Genomic DNA, 23798 nt, shown 5'->3' with positions numbered 1-23798 from the left:
ATTACCCAATGACGTGTTTACATATAAAACAATATCAAACATTATCTAATATCATGTTAATTACCGATACAATATTATGACGCAAGATAAAGATTTATCGTTAATTCAATACCGTATCATAATCACAAACGAACGTATAACGATCTGAGTGTAATTTAATGCATAATAATAATATGTACGGTTTAAGTCACGACGATTAAAAATATGTTCTCATCCGTTTGCAATGTGCCAGCGTACCTATGCAGTTTATACGCGCGCACACGCGATAAATCTCTGCATCGTACATAAGTTGACATTTATTACATGATACGTACATGACGTTATAAAGTATGTATATTATAAATTATATAATATCATAATATATATATAATATATACAACTGTACGGGTGATTGAGATCTCATAATGAGCGCCAAGATCACAAGCATTTGATGATTGAGACGCGAATACCAGAGACATAGCAATAGACATGTCTATAATATAATATATTGTATACGCAAAGCCGTACGGTAATATTAAAACGGTTTATTAGATGTCGAACGAAAGCAAATGTCATTTTGTGTCCGACAGTATTATATTTTCATATTATATACTTACGTCGTCGCTTTGGTTTTTTTTTTATCGTTGTTTTGTCCGTATCATATACGGAGTGATAACAATATAACAACATATACATATATCCACGTGTGTGTGTGTGTGTGTGTGTGTGTGTGTGTGATAGACGGGCGGGGGCGATAGTGAAGGGGAGAGAGTATGAGATTTCAAGCAGAGAGACAGAGAGAGAGAGTAAGAAAGAGAGGATCGAACGAGCGCGAAACGAAAGACACGGTGCAAATGGGGCCATTGTCGCTCCGAAGCACGTGCGCCTAATAAGCGTTTAACAAGTCGTCCGAGCGCATAAGTCCTTAAGTCAAAATAAATGTGTAACATGATGGTGGCGGTGGCGGCGGTGCACGACTCTGGTACCCGGGGCACGTCTTGCTCTCAAATTCATACATGTTTAATGCTTTGGCCTTTTTTCACACCCCGTCCCCGGGCCCGGAGAAAAAAAAACAAAAAATTGCCCTCAGGCTATTTACGACCATTTACACGTAAATCATACGGATGTTTTATACCTGCAATATTATATGTGTTTCCGCCTCAACCTATCTCCTCCGCAGTGCAAACATAATACCTTCATTTTCTATTTATTCATTTTTTTTTTATCACAGTCATACATATTATTATTATGTATATTTGTGGCCCTTATCATATATATGTTATTACACTTCACGTAACTTATATATCATTTCCGTCCAAAAATTACTTTTTTAAATCGATAATATTATACTATTTTGTGTATATTTTATTCGTCTCGATTCTACAACGAATGTTTCATTGGTTTTATAATGATGTACATTTTTCTTGGTTTTTATATATATTTTTTTTTGGAGGGGGGCTCTTTTATTTTTTACAGAGAAGTTTTTTCAATACTGATTGACGATGATTTCTGGAAGAAAATTGGTTCTATTATAATGTGCTTATTTGGAGTTTCGGGGATCAAAAGTACAAATATCGCCATACTTCTCTAAACAATAAGGGAAAACTAACAAATCGGTAACTTTACGGAGGAAAAGAGAATATTTACTCAACGCCAATTTTTGACAACATCGATTGATGTTTTGTAGTTTAAAATGCTGTAACCATAGACTAAAAATATAAGTGCACCTCATGATATAATTTTTATGCTGCAGACAACTTAATCAAAATCTTTGAAAATGTAATGCATTATTCCTCATGAGTTTTTCTGACAGCAGTTCAGATATATCAAAAATACAATATATCAAAGTCACAATTTTTTTTTATAAATTCATTAAATTTTGAATTTTATTCCAAAAACTTGGAAATGTAATATAAGGTTCTTAGTATGTTTTACTTACAGCAATTTAAAAATATCGAACCCACCACACCATTTTATGGTACGTCGGTATTGACTTATAAGTTATAGGACAGATAAATGATAATACAAATAATATATTATAATATATAGGTAATATTATAATAATTAATAATACATATATGTAAAACAAATGCGAGGTTTTTTGCAAAATTAGTTGAACATATCGTAATAATAATAGAAAAATAATTACTGAAAGCGATAATAAATATACCCTTAAAAAAAGACGCCGACACGCCATCTCCCTTTAGAATTGTTTTTCGTATAAGATGCGATTTATCATTGAATTTTAAATATTTAACACATCCAATGTTTAGTGATCTATTCAATGACCGGTACAACTAAAGTGTACATTACAGCAAAGCATGTTCTCAGATGTAAGATTATTAATTATTTTTATTCTCCTATGTATTATAATATTCTGTTTCGATTGCTTGAAATTAATAAGTTTGCCACAGCGCGCATTGATCAATATTTAGAATAATATATAGTAGTTAAACTAAAATATGAATAACACAATATTATTTTTCTTACTGTCTAATGGTTATAATTATTGTTGATAATATATCGATGAATATACATTTCACAACCTAAATTATATTTTTAATTTATTTAAAATATTAAGATTTGTATGTTATATATATTCATAAAAAGTATTTTAGTTTATAATAATCAGTTAATTTATATATTTTTTTAGTAGTTCTAAATAACGCAATAAATTTTCTTTTTATTACATTTTTAAAACTTCTAAAGCCATCAGATAAAATAAATGCATTTAAATTATATTCAATTTTATTGAATTAGCAATATACCATAGTTACCTGTACTATTATAGTTTTTAATAAATCAATATAATATATCTATGTATTTTAATGAGAATATTTTGTTAATTTAATTTTTCCAAATTCAAAATTACTAGCTGGTTTTGTGTCAAATAAGTCGGTATTTAGTATTTATGAAGAAATTATACATTCCCGATTGCAAAATTGCAAATATAGTATTTTGTTAAATAAGTCAGTACCTACATGTTTAGTATTTATAAATAAATTATAATATATTATTATTTCCTTATATTGCAAATTTAATTTTGTGTAAAGAAAGTCAGTGTTCAGTATTTATAAATAATTAATAATATTATATTCCCATTCCCAAAATTGCAAACATAGTTTAGTGTCAAATAACTAATAAGTCAGTACCTACCTATTCAGTATTTATAAATAAATTATAATATATTATAATTTCCCTATTGCAATATTGCAAATTTAATTTTGTGTTAAAAAAGTCGGTATTTAGTATTTATAAATAAATTATATAATATTAATTTAATCAACTGCACCTCTTATACTATATAATATCTAATATAATATGTTACATCTTATATCCTTATTTAACTTTTAAAAGGATTTCGTAATCATTGTTTTTTAACCTATAAAACATGTCCACAAATTAGTAATTACATAGCTGCTTGCATCATGACACTTGGGACGTTGAAACAATTAACACCCGATGGTATTAATTGATCAAACCCACTATTCCCAAACAAAAGAGTTGGTACACATCATGACGTTATGAAGAAAAAAGCCCCCATCACAGCACTCTTGTCGAGTTCTATATACGTTACAAATTATTTGAGAACTCTTAAACATAAACATATCAAATTATTTATCCATATCATTTTTATGTTATGGTATTTCTTATGTTCTACAACAATTATATTAAGACTTTGAGCGAACAGTGAACAGTAGCCTGTGATTTGTTTTCCCTTTCCTGCCGAAACGATAATATTATATACTCAACCTTTATACTCTATTTTATAATATTTTGATTTTCTGCAGAGTAAAATATTGCGTGTCCGGCACGCACACACGTGATGATTGTGTTTTCGACGTTTCCGCCATAAATATATTACAAAGAAATTACTTTACACACACATACTATTATGTTTGTATTCCACGGGGACGTAGTAATATTATACCGATGCATAATAATAACGACGACGGCGATGACGTCTGTCGAAGTCGTTTCGAACCTCGGGATCAACCTCGGCGGTCGCGCGCTGCACCCCAAACGTTTTCGGGCGTCGTCGTTATAACGTGGGTTACACGCCGCTAAGTTTATGGCAATATTTTCTCAGCGGCGGTGGCGTCTAGTCGGAAAAACGGTCACGCGCCTACCCCCGCCCCACCCCCACCGACCGTCGTTATTGGATCTTCTCGCGGAAAACTCGGACAAATTTACCCTCTTATACGATGACAGCGGTGGTAGGTTTTTTTTTTAAATTTATTTTCTCCTCTCTGCCGCCCCTCACTCGACTCCTACCCCCTACCCCCACACACGCCCGTCGTGAACGCCGAGAAGAGGCAACACCATCCTCTGCGCTCGTACTACACACCGGCTGCACGCAGTGTTGTGGCGGTGTGATTTACAAGTTTGCCGACCCGGCGGCATTTTAACGCCGCCACAAAGTCCGTTTAATAAGCCAATAAACGAGTTGTTGTTCTGACACGCGGAGATGACGCGATCAATGGAATACGTGAAAGTGTTACCGAAGAAAATATATAATATTGTATACAATATATAAGCGAACGTCCCGCCGCAGCCGTACCGGGTGCAGGCGGGCCGGATGCCCGCTGTATAATGTTCGTATATAATATATACGTGTGTATATATATATATATATATATATATGTGTGTGTGCGTGTACTATTATATTGACGCGCGGACGATGGGTGAATTGATGAGAAATTTATGTTTTCGGAATTTCGTGAGAAGACTTGCTGCTGGGATTTGATGCGCCAAACCGTGTATATATATATATATAAATTATAATATATATAGGTATTATATTGTTGATGACAGTACGCGTACCTAATATATATTATATATATAGGTGTATGTTGTAAGTACACGCACATAAACAAGAAAGAATGCCGGAATTCTTGTATGTGCACAGGAACCGTTCGGCGAACACACGCACTTTGATTGTTTACAAAGGTTATGTATAATAAAGGTAAGTGGGTAGTAAAAAAAATAAATAAATGAATACACGCATAATATGTAATAAAATATAAAAAAAATATAAATATAATATATAAAATAATCAAAAAAATACCTATGGTGTCCACGGATGGACATGATTTAGGTATATTTTATACTATTTAAAAGCCCTTAAATACAGGTTTTTGCGGTACCTATACATACCTATACAATAAAACGTGGATAATCGAGATTTCGAATTACACACGGTTGTAACTAAGTAACTTGTAGTTAGTACTTTAGTAGATTTACTGTAGTATATGAAAATTGACAAAAATAAATAAACTGTACTGTGTACGTTATTTGTGCAACAGATGATAATATGTAAGCGTAAGTCCCTTCCCTAATATTGTAATTGGATGAAAGAATTTACCACCCAACATATTACTATGCACTACTCACTGCTGAAAAAGGTCGCATAATAAGATAATAAGTTAAAAATATACCGGTCACTCTCGGATATATAGTAAATGATAGAAAATACAAATTCGTAAGCGATTAATCTCTAAGGTAAGTGAAAGAACCTCGATGAAACAGGAAAACAGATATATATATAATATTACATATTATACTATATAAGTCCCGAAACTAATCAAATTAAATTAACACAAACATTATTGTTATACCTAAACCTACATTAGTAGGTATCATAATATTAACAATTATTAAATATTGATTTAAATTTAAATTTTTAATATCTTCGGGTCTATTATAAACATGAGTCAGTTAGTAGTGGCATACTGGCATCCAATGGTATAAAATAACAACAAGAAAAACTTATTTAAATCTTTTTATTTACGTACCTTTTTTTTTTTTTAATTCTACTTTTAATGCCTAATTAATAATTATACAATCTACAGTTAGTATAGATAAGATCAGATTAACTAAATAAAATGGGAATAAATCAGCATTAGTAGATAATATCAAACATTTTTTGAATGGAAACATATAAAATTAGTAAAAGGTTATTATCAGTTTGTAAAAATTATTCAGATATAATTTATAGCAAACTTAGACGACGGTAGAAAAATAATAATAAGCTTGTATTTGTATATTTTATTGTTATTGTATTGAAGATCACATCTACCACCATATCCAAATATAAATATTTATTTAAAATTTATTCAAGTTTTATAGCTATAATTTTACGAGTATAGTAGACAGGACAAATAATTAATACAGAATGCAGTAATAAATCTATGAAGATTTCACAATAATTAGACAGATTGTTTAATGTTTTTTCTTCTCTACCTACATAGACATTTTAAATACAGTGTTAACATAAATAACGTTTAATGAATTTGAATATTTTAAAGTTAAATAACTTCTTAAATTTTTCAACACATCATCAGTATGAAAAACTATATTATAGTTTTTTCAACTAACGTTTTAACGTTTTTTAACATAGAAAATAACTGATACCTACACATCACGATTTTTTCAAATTTTTAACTTTATATTATATAAAAACATTAAACGTGTTAACTTTTAAAATATAGTAGGTACATCTAGGATTTACTTAAAAATATACCGTACATGTTTTTTGAAAGAAAAATAATGTCATTGTATAACCAATAGTTTGTCACACCATTCAGTACCTATAGGCTATAACTAGAATACTCATTGTGAAAATATAACAAATTATAAAAAGTATATAGCTCCAAAAAAAAAAATGTCATTTCATGTATTCAGGTAAATAATCCTTGGTATGAAGTTCAACGAACGAGTCTTTAAAATACAATAGTTCAGTGATGCCTCATTATACAAAGCACGTTCTCTAATGATTGTACCAAAAATATTTGTGGCGGTTTCAAAATACGTGTTTTATTGTTTGATCGTCAACTTTTTATATTCTATAACAAACAATTGGAATGCATAAATCTATTTTGATTTATTAATTTTAATTTTGGTATATATGATTCAAATAAGTCTTCGTATTACGAGTTCTCATACCCAAAAAAAGCGTTGTTTGGAAACTATACACGATAGGCATAAATGTATAATGAACCAATAAAATATTCATCGTGGTTTAAATTGACTAGCAATTCTTTTTTGACTTTTAAGTTTCTTTAAAGTGTATGTCATACATTCGAACATACAAACGGACATACACTCTCGGTCGGGTGTAGGTTCCATGTACATTATACCCACTGGTGCTGATTAAAACCCTCCTCAATAATATTGGTAAAAAATAAATAAAATTATTTTAATAATAATAACTCAAAAGCTAACAATAAAGTGACATTGACCGCGATCACAAAATGGACTGAGTATGGTAGGTACTATGATGAATTAATAATGTTATCACAAACATTGTAACTTTGTTGACAGTACAGTGCTGCAACTTACTGTAAGTCCTCCGTAAGGTTTTTGTACAAATAAAAACAAAACAAGTGCGAATCCTTCTCATTAAAATAAAAAGTGGCATCATTAACCCATTGCATTCAAATGGCTGAATTTTAGTTCCCCGAGAGGTTCAACAGACATAATTATGACCGTAATCGAAGTACTTATATCTTAGTACATTGAAAGCTGTTCTGTATCTACGTAATAATAATAATAATAATAATAATGATAATAATACGATACGGTAAAAGTTTTAAGAGTTATTTTGGTTGTTGGATTATATAATATGTACTCCAACTCCAGATATAATACTATCTGACAAGTAAGGAAAACAAATAATTATTATACATGTACCTCTACCTATCTCATTTCTAGAAGTTAAAAAAGTTATTCTAATTAATTTGTATACATTTTAAATAATGCCCATACCTTAATCATTCATTGAAAGTATATTTTTAAGTTTTTGATCATTAAAAATAAAAATGTTTTTATAGGTATAATTACCTGCAAATTACAGGTGCAGCTGAATACTCGTTTAGTATATAATTAAAAACCAAGGCAAGTATTTATTTTCTCTATTTATAATGTCAAATATAATATATGTCACGAAAAATTATTGAGCTGTGGACATCCTTCGCACGTTTACTGTGCAAGGCCACTGTTTTAGGTGGGACATCGATACGATGAGTGTATAATATAATATTATCAACGAATTCAATAATTATTATATTGAACTCCATTATTATTGAATATCTCTAAACATATAAAACATAAAAAACTGAAGAAGTCAGTCTGCTGTGTAGCAAGTTTTGTCGTTTCGAGTGTATCTATTCATATCAGGGCTTTGTAAATTGTAATAGACGTCGTGTTTAATATTTGCAGAATATAATATTATCATAATAATATATAACATAATCGGAGACGATTAATTATTGCCTATTATTTCTAAGGTTATTTTATATCACTATTTTCATAGTACTATATATCATGATGTATCTATTTTCTACTAGATCGATTTTGTTTTATAAAAGGATAACATTTATACAGCTTTAATTGATTTGTATGATAAGATTATTAAAATATGAAAGTTATTTTCAATTTTTATCTACCTATTCTTATTTTAAGTACTTTTACAGAGTGTAATACTCATATAACGAATTTCGCCAAATGTTAAGTTGACATACTTGTAAATCAAAATTTGATGCAATAAATGTTTAAATTTCAAATTTAAATTTTCCCAAGTTTGTATGAAAATTTATAATCTTGCACATTTTCAAAAAATATAATTTGCAAATATTCATGATATTGACGAGTCCTGTCAAAATTTAAATTTGAAACGCTTTTTAAAAATTGTCCATATAAAATTTAGATATTTTTAAATTAATACTATTAGAAAATGATCCGAGGAACCTAATATTAAATTTTCAAGATTTAATATATTATCAACATACATAAAAAAAACTGAAAAATTTGAAAATATCATGTCCATAAGTAAGAAAATATTTTGATTGACAATATCTTTTATTTTGATGTAAGATTATAATATAAGAGTGGGATATCATCAGTGGCGTAGCCAGGAGAGGTGCTGAGGGGGCTGTAGCCCCCCCCCCCCGAAACGTTAAGAAAATTAAAAAATTATTTTAATGGTCTATGATAGTCGCTCAAAAATTCTTAAATTGTATTTAATATATTTAAAAATGTACTATAAGTATTAACACTTTTCAGCAAAATATCTGGGCTAGTACGTATTTAATGTGTAAAAGTGTAAAAGTTAATCAACAAAATCTCATTATAAAATCAAAATATCCTTCATATTGTTCAGTATTTAAAATTTGCGTATTTACAATTATTGACACGTCGTATTATTACATGTTTTCCTGGTAGTTAATCAAAACAGTTTTAAATGGAAATTATAGAATTATACACGGAACCATAAAATTCTTAGTTCTTATCATTGAACTCAATTTTGGGCATGGAAACATGTCAATAATATATCATTTATTGTGTGGTACTTTGTCTATTCCTTATTGACACCAAATGTGTAAATATATATGACTAAGTATATGCAAAGAAAATACTATGACTATAATAAACGACATGCGAGATCTTACTGAAAAACCAACAAACCTATTCAGCGTTATAAATTATATAACATTTATTATAAATTGTTAACATAGTCGTTTCAGATTTTGAATGATGCGCGAAGAATATTTTAGTTTTAACTTTTGAGTACATCAACTTAGATGTTTTCATAAAATTTATTTTGAATAAAAAAACATATTTTGAACATTTTAAACTTCTTCTTTGGCCTCTATTTACAAAATAATTTATACAAATATAGTAGGTATTTTATGAATTTTAATTATTGCTTCAGAATTTTTATAATAACATAAAATGAATTTGATTTTTATTAATCCTAATCACTTTTTTAAACAGTTTTTCAAATACAGTCATTAATTTAGTGCTTAAGATTAAAATAAATAAAATAAAAGTACTAAATTAGGATTTCACAGTTCACACTTTATACTCAGATTAATACTTATTGTTAATAATTGTTTTTGATCGATTTACACATTTTACCACGAAATCTCAACTAAAATACTAACAGCGTACCTACAGGTCGAAGATGAATAGAACAGTATAGAAAATAAAGATAATAATAAATATCAGTTCTCAATTCTATGAAAAAATAATGTTTAACGATTGAATCGATTTTTGTCGTTATAGGTTAGGTACACACATAAATTGGGTAGGTCAATAACTATTACATACACGTGCAACATATAATATAAAATTAAACGCTTCGTATACGTTGATATTATAATTAATTTTAAAAATATGCAGGTATAATGTATATTATTATTTATTAACGCATTATATGGCAATTTTTTTCTCTTCGGGAACGTCTGCTGCACAAAACTATATGTATACTGTCAATTGGCATTAAGCCACACAGACATGTTATTAAAAGTGTCATCAATGGCCTATATACGTATATGTATACGGTTTACAGTACTTTCAGCTTAAAAGCCGAAGAATGCACCCCGAGTGGTTAATAAAGCAGTAAGCCGCTTATATATATATACACGCGAGTACCCTGCACTAAAAATATATCCACTTCAATACCCAGTATCGGTAACGACCTTTTTATGTATACGTATTCTTATGTATACCATAATCAAATATATATTGTTTATTTCTAAATGCTTGCAGTATCGTAAAAATAATAATTTATAGTCAACCTGTTATAATATGCATGATAATACCTATGAATACGCGTAAGTTATACGTCTAACCTATATACCCATATATTATATATATTATTCACATCAGTCATGTTCTATATAACGTGTCCAATGAGAAATCATATTATGTAGGACGATGTTAAAAATATTTGGAGATAAACTGTCGATAATATAATATTATTATCTATAATAATGAGACGCAAATAATTCAATATTTTGAAAACTTACACGCGGAATCTAGAAGAAGAAGAAGAAGAAAACAATGAGCAAAAATGATTTTTAATTTACTCTTTGTACCGTTTTGTTTTATATTTAAAATTTTTTTTTATTTTTTATGGCAATATTTATTGTGTAGCAATACAATATTTGCTATTCATATTTGTATTATTAATAAATAAAACAAAAGAATTATTATAATTATTCATGTTATTATATTATACGAACAATTTTTTATAAATTTCATTAAATGTACATAAAACAAATTTGACGATAAATATCAAACTAAACTAGGTTGAGGTGATGGTATCACATTCTGCGTAAATAATCGATTTCAAAAATCTTAATTAAAAATTGTAAACACCGTTTTAATTCCTTTAGTAATAAACAAACTACATAGTGATATTATACGCCATAATAATATAAAATAATATTACATTATATTATTTAAAAAAATCTTTAATTTTGATGTTTCTATAAATGTATCGAGACCTGCAATTATTACGTAATTCCTTTTACAGAGGATAACCGGAACGGAAACTTGTATAATATTCTTTGAGGTGTTATTATTATATAGTTAACTTCGGAATTTTTGGCATACGTTTGCATATTAAAATAATATTCTATTGTAGATAGTGAACAAACTGCAGAGAGCTGAGTTGGCATGACAGTTTTTCTGATTAAGGTCATTCACCACGATGAAAAAGAAAAAAAATGTATACCGTTTCGAATAATTAAAAATAAAATTCAATAGGTGTACCCATTGAACGTAAAAAAATAATTAAAGAAATATGTTTCAGAGTTGAACATCGATTACGAGCACATACGTGGATCCATATCATCATCAATACAGAAGGTGTATAGGTAATATGATAATATTAATATGTGGAAGAAAATAATTTACATATTATGTATTACTATATGCACCAGGGTCATTGTTTCAACACCTGCAATAGTAGTAGCAGGCCGCATTTTATAAATTCGGGATTAGTTCGTTACAATCGCCTCACCTCTATTATAATTGTGGGGTGGGGAATGGACACTATTATTATAATAATATGATCGTTGTACGATGGTCAAAGATTTAAAAAAAAAATGTTTTACAGTAAGAACTGCAATTATTTCGTAAGATCGCGAAACGTCTACTGCTGCTGCTGCTTATATTGTAATACTATAATTTGTGTCGTGTTTGAAAACGATAAAATTGTTGAGTTTGAATGCATCATTGTAACTATTGTAGTCTAAACAATATATAATAAGGTGCTTGGGATGAAAATATCATAAAAACGAAATTTCACGATATTAAACGTATTATTATATATGATATTATGTAAATCCATAAAAACAGTGGTTTGACGTCGTTATTGGTTAATTGATAAATATTCGCAAAATCATAAAAAACGAAACCGTATAGTAAACATATTATATCCACCGCAGTGCAAAATACCTCCATTCCTCCGAATGCCAAATCGTCTATGAATATTAAAATTTAAGTGAACGTTTTCTGGGAGGTACATGGTATCCAAACTTTAAGTGCTCATTAAAAGAAAAACCATTAGGCATATTTAGTTTAATATTCGACACGGTATTTGTTCTATTGTACATATAATTTTTTTAGTAAAGCGCATATATCCTGCTTCAGACTGAGAAATGAAAAACATTATTAAATATAGGTTGCAATTTATTAATCAATAGCTGATATATTATGAGTTAATCAATGCTGACACAACGGTGAATTATTTGTTCACAATACTAACTATATTCATAAAAGCACACGCGTAAAAATTACGTTTTCCAAAAAACTTAAAAGTTTTCGTCTTTTAAAATAACGATATTTGTTGGGCCTTTGCAATGTTGAAATAATTATCATATTAATATGTATATTATAAATTATAATATATAGAAATGCGTTTGCAGATGTAAACTAAAATACAATTTGAGAAAAAATTTTGATTATAGTAGGTACAATGGATATAGTGAGAGTACTAAATAGTACTAACTTAAAATGCTAAATAGGTACGTATACACTCAGACAGCCTACCACACGGTGTTGCATTCAATATTTTGCTATTAAGTCTGTGGTCACTGTATAGTGTATAGGTTATTTGAATAATATTTAATATTTGTTTATATTACATAATATAGGTACCTATGTATTGATAATTATATTGTGCGGCGGTGCGTGCTCGCGGCTCGAACAATAGAAACTGTTTTTATTATTATTATTATTAATATTATTGTTACCTATAGTATTGTTATTAAATTTTAGAAACGTGATGGACAAAAATGTGCGGGTGGAGAAAAATAAAATCACAACAATTTTACGTAGAAGACACATAATATTATGGTTGCGGATCCGAACCACGGTTACTTTATAGTACGGTTGGCGGCGTCGGTGGTTTATTATGAAACTCACGGGTCGGCGCAGTCTTTGGTGTGTGTGCGTGTGTATGTGCGTATGCTTGCGCGGGGGCGGACGACCTGTTGCTTTGAATGGTATAATAATAATAGTAATGGTGTATTTTATTATTATTGTTGTTGTTGTTCGGCGGCGGCGGTACACGAGAAAACGAGTCGTCTGAACGCGCGCGCGAACCGGCGGCGACGGCCGCGGCTGTTCATCCGAGCCCCCCTTCCGTCTTTGCACACCCCACACACACTCGCGCACGCCAGGCCAGACCGAACCAAACCAGTAACCACTGATGATCGTGTATGTGGTATAATAATTATTACGCACCAAGTGTGTTTACTGTGTACAACGATATTATAATGCGCGTACGCCTATAGGCGATATAATATACCAACCCAAATGAAATAATAGGTATATACAGAGCGGTCGTCGCTATCTCCGAACGGGTATCGACATCGTAAATTGCCGTTTAGATTTTCTCTAAAATGTGTGTTTCCTAATGATTTTTTACGCACACGTAGGTGCAAGATCATAATTCATAACTATAGATATTTACACTTGGGTCGTGATCATAATTTATTCGTTTTCAAAGTCAACTTTGAGATTTCGGAATAATAAATTATAAAAGGTGTTTTATTACCTATTAAAAATTAATTAATTATTTACTTCACACATAATTTTATATTATAATGCTTTGACTCAAGTCTTGAAATCGTGCACACTCGCTCACATCACGAGTTTGTATCAACCTTTGATTTTCAAACGATAATCCACATAAATATAAAGCATAATAATATGAGGTATTATATAGTATCTTATAGATAGGCAAGTTTAAATAGCCTATTATATTTTAATAACGGATTGGATGTTAAAAATGTTATTATCATGTTTGAATCTTTTGCCTGTTAAAATACTCGCAATTAGTGGTGAAATATTCACCATTCACCCTGTATAAACGTCTGCAGTGCATGCTTTTCGGTCGTGGTAGCGTTATAGTTAGTATACAATATCTTAGCCCATTGCGAACGTTTTAGTAAAGAAAAAATGATTTTCTCCACTATAACTACACTCTAACACACATGCAATTGTGTTGATATCATAAATTCAGTAATATTTCATCAATAGACACACGATCATTTTAAAATAAATTACACTCCGCAACAAATTAAATAATATTTCAAAGTTTAAAAACCGTGGTGTGATAAAAAAAATCTTAAACAAGACAACTGAGTTCGCTTAAAGACAATTGAAATATTAAACTTCCAGCTACATGCATTGCCATAGGCAGCACAATGACCCCCACCCACCACGTGTTATACTGCTGTTGCGTCACTCTTAAGACAGAGATCTTCTTGATATCTTTTACCAGTTACACTTACTGTTTTTTATTTATGTAGAATACTATAGTACTATAACTTTTAGTTAGTAATAATATACACGTATACATTTTTGATTTTATAGGATTAATATTTTAATGATTCATGATACGCAACCCGATTATCGTATAATCCTGACGAATTGATTTAAAATTATGTTACTTACATGTTATAATTTAAAAAATATTGTAAATTATAAATAATAATTTATGTGCCACGCTTTTTATGGTAGGTAGTGAAATTAATCAACATAAATTAATCAAGAATGCAATAGTTCTAATCGTTAAAAACTGTATTATAAGATAGTACCTATAATAAATAGAAAAATTCTACAACTTTATAAACTACATTTTAACAACAATGTAGATTTCTTTATGTGTTTCCAAAAATAAACAACCTTTAATGTAACCAAGATGATATTTTTTTATTTGAACATCGAGTCAAAGATCGAGTACTTACATAATATTAAAAAAAATTAAAAGAATATGCACGCGCATTAAATATATGTATAGTGTATACTGTATAAGTATTAGGTAGTTATCTTAAATATTTACAGTTACTATCAAAATGGATTTTTAGATTTTTAAAGTAATAATTTTAATTTTACAGTTAGTAAACATAACTACAGCTCGTGTTTTCAGACAAACCAAGTTGAGTGCATTCCATTATTATCTTTACTATAAAACATATAGATATACCTACTGTTTCCTTATATACCTTACTGTTTCCCAGTATATGAATACTCATTGCGATATGAAAACTAAACAGTTGTCGTCTAAGCATTGTAAATCCGTAATCGAAATATCGAATATTATATTATAATATATACTACTAATTCATGTCCCTAGATATCACACCCAGAATAATAATACGTTCTCCATAAAATTATACAATACACGCAAAGGTTCAAAGATTATAAATAAATATTATATTATATTATATTATATTTTCAATTAAACTGGTTTATTAATTTTTTATAAACACTAAAAAAATTGTATCTTACTTTTAACATTATAATTTTAACAATATTTAGTAAGTACCCATTGGCCATTTATAATTGTTGGTACTGTGGACTATGGTAGCAAATTTTTAGGCCTATTCATTAAAATATTGGGCGATTTATAAATATTTTTAAATAACACGAAACGTATAACAAAATAACCACGGTACCTTCAATAATTATTTAAATTTATAATATCAAATGTTGAATGGTTTAACGATAAAGAAAAAACGTTAATACAACCTACCCTACTATATATATTATGTTTAATACTTTCGTTAATTGTGTTGAATAAAAGTATACATAGGTAGTTACTAGTTAGTATTATAAGAATTAGATACCCTTGCAAGAAGAAATCCTCAGCTGCAGTTCTAACAATAACTAGCGTGATAAGCCTGCAAACGCGTGACTAGGTCGGTTTCAATGGAATTTTTTATTTCATATTTAAATTTAACATGTTAGCATTAGCATTGAAAATGAAAATAGTAAAAGAAAGAAATAATGATAAAGAGAGAAGTGTATATACTATATAGGTGCGTAAGTAGAAAGAGGGAAAAAATCTCGTCAGAGAAATATCACCGAACCACCTACTCGGAATGTGTTTTTTTTATGAATCGTAATTTATCACCTGGCCAATGAATAATGAGCCTCAGCTATATTATAATACGTGTTTTTTTTTAATACAACACGTGGTGTTATTATTTGTGCCTTGAAGTCGGGTAGGTCATATTCGTCAATGAGTTATTTATGAAAGTAAATATATTATGTTAAAACTACACAAACTGTATAAAAAATATGTTTAGGTTCGCAAAAAATACATTTTAAGCTAGTTTCTTTAAAACATATCGAATACAAAATATCATCATGAATATCTATCATGAAATTATGAGCTTCAAATGAATTATTAAAGTGTTGAATGTTTGATATATACCTAGGTATAAAAATGCGATATAATAAAACAAATCGCCGCTGTGGTGTTTACTCGTTTATTGGTCGTTACCATTATATCAAATGTTCAAATTTTATTTCATCCTTCGCATTACATTAGTAATCTATTTTCTTTAATATTAGGAAAAAATATAAAAGATGAATAGTTAAATATTTACTGATAAGACAATCCACGGCACTGTGATAAAAAACAACATTAAAAAAAAAGTTTACGTGTGTCTCAAATTGCTTGAAATATTTATAAGGAAAGTTTACTCACACTACCTACATAATATAGAAAAAGTGTTTAACATTTTTTAAGGAAACTCATTAGGTAACCATATTTTAAAGCAGTTTATATTTTCATCATCATAATAATGTCTACCAACGATGAGCATAAAATAAGAATTATATAACCGTCAAACCTCAAAATAGGTATAATATATAATATTTAAAAAAAAAAAAAAATGTTTTTATTTATAAACCAAACTTGAAAATTTATTGTGAAGTATAAAAATCCACTTCAAATTACTGATATATAGTACTTAGTAATTAATATATAGACTCGGGTATATATTTTAATTTTCAATATTGCCATCACTCATAAACGTATATTATGGTATATTACCTAATAAGTAATAACTAATAAGTACGTATTTATTAATATTTGAAAATTAACAGATGGATTAAAGAATTTAGTTAACATGGACGATCGTAAATATTGTGTACGGCTATATATTATTATGTCCGGACCATATTATAGGTTTTAACCAAGGTTATAATGTTAAAATACTAATAAACAACTAAATCATTATATTTCACGATATCTACATTTACAAAGTAATTCTTTCGAACATTTTGAATTAGAAATATAAAATTGTTTTCAAACATAAAATTCCGCATAAAAGAAAGAGAGATTTTTAAAATTCGTAACTCAATGGAAATTAATTTAATTAATTTTTATTTTTTTAAGTTCGATTAAAGTTAAATTAAGATAATATGTTCGTCAACAGCCCAACAAGTTGTATTATCCAAGTGTTAAAAATCGTAATAGCGTACATAATGGGTATTCCGAGTTAATTACGTCATTCAACTGATAAGTTCGTTGGTTCATACACACAGTCCTACAGACCAGATGTCAACAAAAACTTTCTAATTTCATCTTAAACTTTGGATTCGTTTTCTCTCAAAATAAAGTACAATAAACTTTACAATCTTAAGTGTACAAAAAAGAAAAACACTGGAATTGAATGCGAGCCAGTGGGCCGAGCATTCGGAACAATTGCACTTTGGCTACCTACCTATCTCCCGATTTTCTCAATTTTTTTTTTTTTGAAACCTAGGTAAATTAACGTCTCAAAAATGGGGTTTCCCTAAAAATTTTCTCAAACCATTAGTTTCAAAGTTACGGCTATTTGAGGTTTTTCGATTTATGATAATACCATATCTAATATATGATTGTGTATATTTTATTTTTTGAACCTTGCCAGTCTTAAGCATATAAAGTAGTCGCTCCCTACACCTGCCGGCTCCGGTCGCCAAACTCGAGGCCCTAACCCAGACTCGTTCTAAATTTATTTTTAATTTATTTATACCTTCCAAAAATCATTAAAAATATATAGACCTGCCCAGCTACATCCATTCTTTGATTATTGTCTACAATGTGACCTTGTCACATGATGTTCAACAGGAACGAGAACTAAAGCCTTGTAGATCCTCGCTCAATGAGGCAACTACCAACTTCAAATTACCTGCAACTTCGAAATCAATGATTTGTACAAGTATTGTTTGACACACTATTATTTTTAAAACGTCGATTTACCTAGGTTTTAAAAACAAATGTGTGAAAATTGTGTAATAGCTAAAATGAAATTATGCATTCTTATCCGTAAATTTAATTGCAATGAATAATAGTGAGTGGAGTTTGGTGTACCTGAAAATTTTCGATTTAAATATTTAAAACAAAATTATATTGTTTTCTGTTGTTTTGAGTTTTCTAGAAAACTATACCAAGAGTTTCGGCAAATATTATTAATTTAAAACAAATTAATAATAATATTTTCAATGTTTCAAATGATATATTTAAAATAAATTTGTTTTTTTTTTGTGCAAGAATATATATAATTTATATAATTGCTTATTACCTAACCTAAATAATAAATTTTAAAATCCAGGAAACATTGAAAAGTATTATGAATCTTGTATTTTTGATTCCTCAAAGTACAAGCTAGATCTAATATGTGCTACCAAAAACCATCCTTAATATTGAAGACAAAAGCAATTTTCATTAAAAAATTGTCTTCAAACATGAAACACGAAACGCGAAATACACACGCATACCTATACATTGTAAAACCAACGTATTACTCATTCTGCTCAGATTATAAAATTGTAACATTCCCCGCATTTTTGTAACAATTTAAACATTGAATTAAAATTAAGCATGTTAATACACATTAAATAACAATGATATAATATAATATTAAGTAATACGAACTCGTATAGTATATAAATATTTTAGATTAAAATAGGTTGTTATAAATTATAATGGTTCAGTTGTCGAATTCAATTGATTTTCAACAAAACCTCACCTAAGCTAAACACAATGGAGAGGGGTGAAAAGTGAACATTTTCATTCACATAATTCTCACCGGGGAATAATGATTTACCTGTCAATGTCATTGACTGGAAAAAATTCACACTATATCGTCAATACGAATAAAATATGTCGAACTCCAATATTAAAATATGATGACTGACGAGGCGCGCATAAAAGTTTATTGAAATCTTACTTTTGGCATAAAGTCATGACATGGGTACATATTCTCAGATTTGTCTATACGTTTTTAACTGAATACCATTAAGTATCTGTAAGTTTTAGTTGATAAGAAATGGTTTCCCGAAATTTGTTAACATTGGTAAAATATGTTATTACAAAACAATGATTAGGTAAAGAGTTTTTTAATACAATTATTTAGAATCGCATTCAGTTTATTTCATTGAATATAAATCGATACAAATAGGATACTGCAACCAACAGATCTCTTTTAAATATTGAGTGAAATACAAACGTTATTCTACAGCTTCCTAGGATTACAAAAAATATTATACTTGTCATAACTCGTAATCAACCGAAGCTCCAGATTATAGTTGTGTTTAAAATATTATATAATAACATTTTAAAATGTAGCTTATTATCAGATATAGTCTAAAATGTTGTCTGTCACAATTTATAAAAATACTGAGAAAATGTCAAATTTAAGAGTTTTACAAAATATATTTATGATTTATCTATACATTTTTTTAGATGGAATGAGTGCTTCAAAAGTTAAAAAAACTCAACCCGTATCAATTAAAAATCAATCGAAAAAAAAAAGTTGTTAATAGTTAAAAATGACAAATGGTTGAAACTTACCCAATAGTTTCCAAAGGCGTATATAAAGAATAATATAATTTAAATTAAGATTGAAATAACAAGATGATCGCATACCTACAAGATTTTTTCTAATTGTATGGTTGACCGTAACACGACTTAAGTAATTATACCAAATGGAAAATTATATCTTTAGACATATTTCGAAGACAAAATATTCTCAAAAATCAATCTCAAATTACAGTTTTTTTTTTTAAATGTTTCCCCTTATAAATACAGTTAGTTTAAAAGGTAATGTTTACACTAGATTCACTCACTGTTCAATATATAAAAATAAAATAGCTACCCAGACCAATTTTTACCTCTCTCCCCCTCCCAAAAAAAAAAAATTATTATTTTTTGATAACATGCATCTTAAAACATCAACTGTTAAAATTTTAGAATTACACTTGAAACGTTCAATTATAGATTCAGATTTAGATTTAAAAATTACAAATTATACCAAAATAAAACGACGAATTTGATATTTAGCCCACACATAGTTAAAAAGCTTAATACATTTTGACGTTTATTCAATACTTAATTAAAAATCGGTAAACATTGCAAGCGTCGAGGATTATTATTTCCAAATTAAATAGATTAATCAAAATCGATTGTCATAAAAAATAAACGCGAGTACCATTAACTTTGCCATTTTTTTTTTCATATTTTCTTCGGACTTAAGGAGACTACGATGAAAATTTTAAAATAAAATTTTAAAGTACCATCCTATATACATTTTCAACAATATAATTACCTACATAATTTATACAAATACAATAATAATTGATAAAATATTTTTAAAAAAATAAAGAAAAATACACATTCCCATAAAACCAACAGGTAATCTCTCATAACAATCTCATCATTTAAAAATTTGTTTGTAATATTAGACAGATATTTTAAATAATAAGCTAGGTATAATTTTTCTTAAAAAAAAAAATAATAAACAGTTCAAACCACGAAACAAAATGTATGTTAAATTTCACTCCAAGAATTATTAATGAATATCAAAAAACTAAACCCGAATATACTTCACACGTGACGAAGGCCATGATTTATAATAATCAGTTTATGCAAACGTGTATAGAGGCGTGTCGTTATTTTAAATTTTAAATAGATGAATCATAACTTTCAAAAAATAAAAACAAATAGAACTATCTAACAATTAATTAAAATAATTTATTTGGTAAGGGCTTACAAAAGGATGGCATTTGTTGAAAAACGTTTGAATTTTCGTTTTAAGAAATTGCACTAAAAATTTTAAAACTATTTAAATTAAATAAACGCATAACAATATAATTATGATTTATTTTAATAACATATTTTGTAATTTATGATATTATAGAATAACTCCATAAAAATCTCGACAGTTATTACTTATTGTTGTACACAATTTCTATTATTAATATAGGTATTTTAAGTTTGGAAAGAAAATTAGCTTAACGAGTTCCACTTCAAATGATCTTTAAAATAAACTTAGATAGTAGGTACCTATATGGTTCACTCTGGATCACCTAAAGTTTTAAAAAGAATGTTCTCACTACATACTGGTTATTTCCTGAAAAGTAAAAAAATATGGACTTTTTTCTAACTTGAAGGATTTCAATTGCTTACATAAATAAATATATTATTCTTATAACCGCAATAAATAAAACTTAATTTATTTGAATACATAGACCATTTATATATATTAAATTACATACTTAGAGGGATGTGTAATTCAAAGCATGGTAGATATACGTGATGACTTTTAAAACTTAACATTTCTCATACTATATAATATATTTGTATACTGATTAGAGTCAAAGACACGATTGGTGGTTATAAAAGTGTACCTTTTATATGTATACATCAGTTTATGAAAACCATATGTTTAACATAGTCATGACTCATTAAACTGTGGCTACGCCAGAGTAAATAATGTGGATTTGTGGTTTATGAATTAAATAATATTTATTTTAACTAAATATTTCAAATCATAATACCCTCATTTATCTACAGTATTATTTGTAAATAAAACAAAATAACAACTAAAAAAAACGAAATGCCTATTTATAAACCATAATTTATGTGGCAATGAGATAAATAATATCTCGTACCATTACAATAATATTATATTCCTACATAATTATTCCTATAGGTCACGTGTAATAATATTCTTAACTGAGATGTTATTTTTCAAAAATAGAGTACAGCAACAATTATGTATTATATTTTAGTATTTTACACTCGAGAGTAAAATTGTTTTTTTTCTTAATATAACGTTCTCAATAAAATCACATTAGTAGATTCCCGATTAACAATCTGTATGTTATTACTTATTGGTTATTACGTATTTTAAATTGCTATATAATTTGGTAAATTAGTTTAATAAATCTAACAATGTTTAACTTTAAATTATTTTAATTTGTAGACAAGAATATTTTCGTTATTTTTAATTTATTATTTCAACTTTATTAATTAATAAGAATAATATAATGTACCAAATAGTAATATAATTTATAAATTTAATAAACACCACGTCTTAATGTCTTATCCTATATAAAATGATTTGTATTATATATTTATTATACGTAATATAGAATGTAAAGAACAAATCAACAAGTTTACATGTTGCATAACAAAGTTACATTTGAATAATAAATTCTCCAACGAGTTTAAACGTTTTTACCCGAGACGTCAGAATGTTTGATTCAAAAATGTCGTTTTCTCACGAATTTTGTTAGGTAAAACTCCTTACCATTTAATGAAACATTTTTTTTTTGTTTTCCACACCCGTACAAGACACATTTTCTATACATGTCTAAACTTTTGACATGATTTTAATAATTACTTGATTTCCAAAGAAATCGTGTGAATTCAGAACCGATTCATGCGTTATTATTAAACTAAAATAATAAAGAGCATTTTAGAGCAATACATTATAAATGTGAGTATCTATTATGTTTAATATTGATTAAAGTGTGTTTCTGACTGTAGACATACAACTTTTTAGGAAGTACCTATTTAAAGTGAATTTCTATTTAAAAAAAAAAAAAATATTTAAATTTAAAAATACATTCGTTATTTCTTAAAATTTCAAAAAAATTATTTCATTTTTTTCCCATATACATTTGAATACTTTTCAAAAACATATTTAATTTACATGTTATGCATAAATATATCTTACAATTTATTTTTCTTCTTTCAGTATTTTTATATGCCACCGGAATTCATATATACATTTAAAAATGTAATCTAGGTTAATATCACATCAAATAGAATAACACTGAAGGTATGTTTTACGACTAATATAAATATATATATTGTACCTAGGTATACCACTAACATAATATTATAATGTATAACATTTTCATAGAGTGCATTTTTTTCTTAAAAATTTATAAAAAACTAATGTAATTTTATAGATCATTTTATGTAAAAGTGATCGTGTTCGTATAATATCTATTTTTGGTAGTCTTGTAGAGGGGTATAATATAGGCAGGCTTTTATTTTTCGCATCACAGAATTTGTCTCAACATATAACCATCGGCCGTTGGTATAGGTACAGCATAAAAAAACTTCATGATTTTTTTCCGTTAACTCCCCAGACGAATTTGAAAACGATTTACGGGGTCAAGCCGTGAAAACGCATCATGAGGTTTAATTGAGTGGACAGACTTCGATCGAAAATCCAGTACATGCATCACTTCAAATTTATTCGTGCTACACACACAGATTTTTACTTTGAAATCACAATCGAAAAGAAAAAGATTTTTTTTGTCAAAATCACCAAGGTTTAATAAAAAAAAGTTGATTCATTGCTAAGATTAAAATTATATTTTATAAACAGTATTATTAAATCCAATACAGCCGTCTTCAAATCTCCGTAACAATTGGGCGGAGAACTCTG

General features: G+C 28.1%; 1 protein-coding gene across 10 annotated transcripts in view; it reads right to left on the bottom strand.

Annotated features, from left to right (window-relative positions):
• LOC100168636 (basement membrane-specific heparan sulfate proteoglycan core protein) overlaps positions 1–23798 on the bottom strand; it is a 164780-nt gene that overhangs the window by 117417 nt on the left and 23565 nt on the right. The gene's annotated exons all lie outside the window — the stretch shown is intronic.

The sequence above is a fragment of the Acyrthosiphon pisum genome, chromosome A2 (genome assembly GCF_005508785.2).
Source record: "Acyrthosiphon pisum isolate AL4f chromosome A2, pea_aphid_22Mar2018_4r6ur, whole genome shotgun sequence".
Lineage (NCBI taxonomy): Eukaryota > Metazoa > Arthropoda > Insecta > Hemiptera > Aphididae > Acyrthosiphon > Acyrthosiphon pisum.
Note: the sequence above shows the minus strand (reverse complement) of the source record. Positions and strands in the feature narration are given on the sequence as shown.